Source organism: Arachis ipaensis, chromosome B3 (assembly GCF_059453495.1).
Source record: "Arachis ipaensis isolate K30076 ecotype BB chromosome B3, ASM5945349v1, whole genome shotgun sequence".
In the NCBI taxonomy this organism is placed as follows: Eukaryota; Viridiplantae; Streptophyta; class Magnoliopsida; order Fabales; family Fabaceae; genus Arachis; species Arachis ipaensis.
In genome coordinates, this window is record NC_142438.1 from 42,711,476 (window position 1) to 42,717,125 (window position 5,650).

The window sequence follows — 5,650 nt, forward strand, 5'->3', positions numbered from 1 at the left end:
CGCTCATCAGCTGGCCCACTTATGCCTCCAAATTTCTAATCTCATTTCATTCATGAAACTTAAAGTGGCCTTAGATAGATCAGAGACTATATTTTCTAAGCTAGATGGATTCTGCTCAAAATTCTCTGCCTGTTGCTGAGTGAATGAAGTAAAAGGCTTGCTATTGCTAAACCTGTTTCTTCCACCATTATTAAAGCCTTGTTGAGGTTTTTGTTGATCCTTCCATGAGAGATTTGGGTGATTTCTCCATGAGGGATTATAAGTGTTTCCATAGGGTTCACCCATGTAATTTACCTCTGCTATTGCAGGGTTCTCAGGATCATAAGCTTCTTCCTCAGAAGATGCCTCTTGAGTACTGTTGGATGCAGCTTGCATTCCATTCAGACTCTGAGAAATCATATTGACTTGCTGAGTCAATATTTTATTCTGAGCCAATATGGCATTCAGAGTATCAATTTCAAGAACTCCCTTCTTTATAGGCGTCCCATTTCTCATAGGATTCCTTTCAGAAGTATACATGAACTGGTTATTTGCAACCATGTCAATGAGTTCTTGAGCTTCTGCAGGCGTTTTCTTTAGGTGAATGGATCCACCTGCAGAATGGTCCAATGACATCTTTGATAGCTCAGACAGACCATCATAGAATATATCCAGGAAGGTCCATTTTGAAAGCATGTCAGAAGGACACTTTTTGGTCAGTTCCTTATATCTCTCCCAAGCTTCATAGAGGGATTCACCTTCCTTCTGTCTGAAGGTTTGGACATCCACTCTAAGCTTACTAAGCTTTTGAGGAGGAAAGAACTTGGCTAAGAAAGCCTTGACCAGCTTATCCCAAGAGTTCAGGCTATCCTTAGGTTGAGAGTCCAACCATACTCTAGCTCTGTCTCTTACAGCAAACGGGAAAAGCATAAGCCTGTAGACCTCGGGATCAACCCCATTGGTCTTAACAGTATCACAGATCTGCAAGAATTCAGTCAAGAACTGAAAAGGATCTTCAGATGGAAGTCCATAAAACTTGCAGTTCTGTTGCATCAGAGAAACTAATTGAGGTTTAAGCTCAAAATTGTTTGCTCCAATAGCAGGGATTGAGATGCTTCTTCCATGTAAATTGGAATTAGGTGCAGTGAAGTCACCAAGCATCCTCCTTGCATTGTTATTATTTTCGGCTGCCATCTCCTCTTCCTTTTCGAAAATTTCTGTAAGGTTGTCTCTGGATTGTTGTATTTTAGCTTCTCTTAGTTTCCTCTTCAGAGTCCTTTCAGGTTCTGGATCAGCTTCAACAAGAATGTTCTTGTCCTTGCTCCTGCTCATATGAAAAAGAAGGGAACAGAAAATAATAATAGGGATCCTTTTTACCACAGTATAGAGGTCCCCTTGTGTGAGTAGAAGAAAAGAAGAAAAAGAATGAAGAAGAGAAGAATTCGAACTCAGAGGAGAAGAAGGGGTTCGAATTTTTGGGTGAGGAGAAGTGTTAGTAGATGAATAAATAAATAGAAGGAGATGAGAGATAAGGAAGGAATTCGAAAATTAAACAAAATAAAATAAAAATATTTTAAAATTAAATTTAAAATTCGAAAATTAATAATTAAAATTAAATTAAAATTAAAACAATTAGTTAATTAAAATAAAATTTTGAAAAAGAGGGAAGGAATTTTCGAAAATTAAAGGTAGAGAGTTAGTTAGGCAGTTTTGAAAAAGATAAGAATCAAACAAAAAGTTAAGTGGTTAATTAAAAAAGATTTGAAAATTAAATTTTGAAAAAGATAAGAAGTTAAAAAAAGATTTTGAAATCAAATTTTGAAAAAGATGTGATTGAAATTTAAAAAGATGTGATTGAAACAAAAAGATAGGATTGATTGAAAAAGATTTGAAAATTAAATTTTGAAAAGATAGGAAGTTAGAAAAGAAGTTAGAAAAGATTTTGAAATTAATTTCGAAAAAGATATGATTGAAACTTAATTTGAAAAAGATTTGAAAATCAAATTTGAAAAGATTTGATTTTGAAAATTAAAGTTGATTACTTGACTAACAAGAAACTAAAAAGATATGATTCTAGAGTTTAAAGATTGAACCTTTCTTAATAGGCAAGTAACAACTTTGAAAAATTTTGAATCAAAACATTAAATGCTAATAAAATTTTCGAAAATTAAGAAATAAAATAAGAAAAAGATTTTGAAAATTAATTTGAATATTTTCAAAAAAATGAAAAAGATTTTGAAAAATTTTAAAAAGGAATTTGAAAATATGAAAAGAAAATCGAAAAAGATTTGATTTTGAAAAAGATTTTAAAAAAAGATAAGATTTTTAAATTGAAAATTTGATTTGACTTATAAAAACAACTAGATTTTTTTTTTTTAAATTTTGAAAAAGTCAACTCAAATTTTCGAATTTGATGAGTGAAAAAGGGAAAGATATTTTTTTATTTTTGAATTTTTAATGATGAAAGAGAAAAACACAAAATTGACACAAAACATAGAAATTATGAATCAAAACAACAACGCATGCAAGAACACTTTGAATGTCAAGATGAACACCAAGAACACTTTGAAGATCATGATGAACATCAAGACTTATTTTTGAAATTTTTTAAGAAAAGAAAAATATGCAAGACACCAAACTTAGAAATTTTTAATCTTTAGATATTAACAAATTGAAAATGCATATGAAAAACAAGAAAAGACACAAAACAAGAAAATATGAAGATCAAACAAGAAGACTGGCCAAGAACAACTTGAAGATCATGAAGAATACAATGCATGAAATTTTTGAAAATAAAATTTTTTTTTAGAAAATTAAAAATATGCAATTGACACAAAACTTAAAAGTTGACTCTAAACTCAAACAAGTAACACAAAAAATATTTTTTTTGATTTTATGATTTTGTTAATTTTTTTGGTTTTTTTCGAAAATTATTTTGAGAAAAACGAAAAAGAAGAAAAATTTTTTTTGTATTTTTCAAAAATAAGAAACAAAAAGCTTAAAATGAAATAAAATTACCTAATCTGAGCAACAAGATGAACCGTCAGTTGTCCAAACTCGAACAATCCCCGGCAACGGCGCTAAAAACTTGGTGTGCGAAATCGTGATCATTCCTTCCTTGGTAACGGCGCTAAAAACTCAATACGCACGTTCATGTTCTTAATTCTGTTTCACAACTTCGTACAACTAACCAGCAAGTGCACTGTGTCGTCCAAGTAATAAACCTTACGTGAGTAAGGGTCGATCCCACGGATATTGTCGGCTTGAAGCAAGCTATGGTCACCTTGTAAATCTCAGTCAGGAGGATTCAAATGTATTAAGAGATTATAGTGTACTAAAAGATAATTAAAATAGGATAGAGATACTTATGTAATTCATAGGTGAGAATTTCAGATAAGCGTATAGAGATGCTTTTCGTTCCTCTGAACCTCTGCTTTCCTGCTGTCTTCATCCAACCATTCCTACTCCTTTCCATGGTAAGCTTTATGTAGGGCATCACCGTTGTTAATGGCTACATCCCATCCTCTCTGTGAAAATGGTCCAATGCGCTGTCACTGCATGGCTAATCATCTGTCGGTTCTCGATCATACTGGAATAGGATTTACTATCCTTTTGTGTCTGTCACTACGCCCAGCACTCGCGAGTTTGAAGCTCGTCACAGCCATCCCTTCCCAGATCCTACTCAGAATACCACAGACAAGGTTTAGACTTTCCGGATCTCAAGAATGGCCATTCATGGGTTCTAACTTATACCACGAAGACTCTAATATCTCGGACTTGGTCCCCTGTATTAGATATCTAAGAGATGTTCATTCTAGCTTGTTTGCTTGTAGAACAAAAGTGTTTGTCAGGCACGCGTTCATAAGTGAGAATGATGATGGGCGTTACATAATCATCACATTCATCATGTTCTTGGGTGCGAATGAATATCTTAGAAGCAGAATAAACTTGAATTGAATAGAAAAACAGTAGTACTTTGTATTAATTCATGAGGAACAGTAGAGCTTCACACCTTAATCTATGGTGTGTAGAAACTCTACCGTTGAAAATACATAAGTGATGAAGGTCTAGGCATGGCCGAATGGTCAGCCCCCATGATCCCAGAACTAAACGTCCAGAGATGAACAAAAAGATATCCCAATAGATGTAAATACAATAGTAAAAAGTCCTATTTATACTAAACTAGTTACTAGGGTTTACAGAAATAAGTAAATAGTGCAGAAATCCACTTCCGGGGCCCACTTGGTGTGTGCTTGGGCTGAGCATTGAGCTTTACACGTGTAGAGGTCTTTCTTGGAGTTGAACGCCAGTTTGTAACCTGTTTCTGGCGTTTAACTCCACTTTGCAACCTGTTTCTGGCATTTGACTCCAGAATGCAGCATGGAACTGGCGTTCAATGCCAGTTTACGTCATTTATCCTTAATCAAAGTATGGACTATTATATATTGCTGGAAAGCCCTGGATGTCTACTTTCCAACGCAATTAAGATCGCACCATTTGGAGTTCTGTAGCTCCAGAAAATCCACTTTGAGTGTAGGGAGGTCAGAATCCAACAGCATCTGCAGTCCTTCTTCAACTTCTGAATCTGATTTTTGCTCAAGTCCCTCAATTTCATCCAGAAATTACCTGAAATCACAAAAAAACACACAAACTCATAGTAAAGTCCAGAAATGTGAATTTTAATTAAAAACTAATAAAAATATACTAAAAACTAACTAAATTATACTGAAAACTATGTAAAAACAATGCCAAAAAGCATATAAATTATCCGCTCATCAACTTTCCAGATCCCAGGAATGCTACCAATTGGTTCTAGCCTCTACCACGAAGGTTCTAACCTCCGGACTCGGTCCGTGGATTAGAGACCCAAGAGATACGCACTCAAGTTGTCGTCCAATGACTACGTTGAGCTCAGATAGAACGGGAGTGGTTGTCAGGCACGCGTTCATAGGTTTGAGAATAATGATGAGTGTCACGGATCATCATCTTCTCTATATTAAAGTACGAGTGAGTATCTTAGAATAGAATCAAGCGTGATTGAATAGAAAACAGTAGTAATTGCATTAATCCATTGAAACACAGCAGAGCTCCTCACCCCCACCTATGGGGTTTAGAGACTCATGCCGTAGAAGATACAATATGAAGTGTAAAATGTCATGAGTTACAAAATGAATCTCTAAAAGTAGTTTTTATACTAAACTAGTAACTTAGGTTTACAGAAAATGAGTAACTAAGTGTAGACAGTGCAGAAATCCTCTTCCAGGACCCACTTGGTGAGTGTTTGGACTGAGCTCTCAAGCTTTCACGTGCATATGCCTCAAGTTGGAGTTAAACACCACCTTGGGTGCCAAAATGGGTGTTTAATGCCAAGAAATATGCCAGTTCTGGTGTTTTATGCCAGAAAGTTTTTGTCTGGCTTTCAACGCCAGTTTGGGCCATCAAATCTCGGGCAAAGTATGGATTATTATATATTTATGGAAAGCCCAAGATGTCTACTTTCAAACACAATTGAGAGCGCGCCAATTGGGCTTTTGTAGCTCCCGAAAATCTACTTCGAGTGCAGGAGGGTCAGAATCCAACAGCAACTGCAGTCCTTTTTTAGCCTCTAAATCAGATTTTTGCTCAGGTCCCTCAATTTCAGCTAGAAAATACCTGAAATTACAGAAAAATA

General features: G+C 35.0%; 1 non-coding gene across 1 annotated transcript; it reads left to right on the forward strand.

Moving 5' to 3' along the window:
- The first annotated feature begins 669 nt into the window (after positions 1–669).
- Positions 670–777, forward strand: LOC148570428 (small nucleolar RNA R71). Its single transcript, XR_015880358.1, has one exon. It is a non-coding gene; the product is annotated as a small nucleolar RNA R71 (small nucleolar RNA).
- Positions 778–5,650: the final 4,873 nt, after the last annotated feature.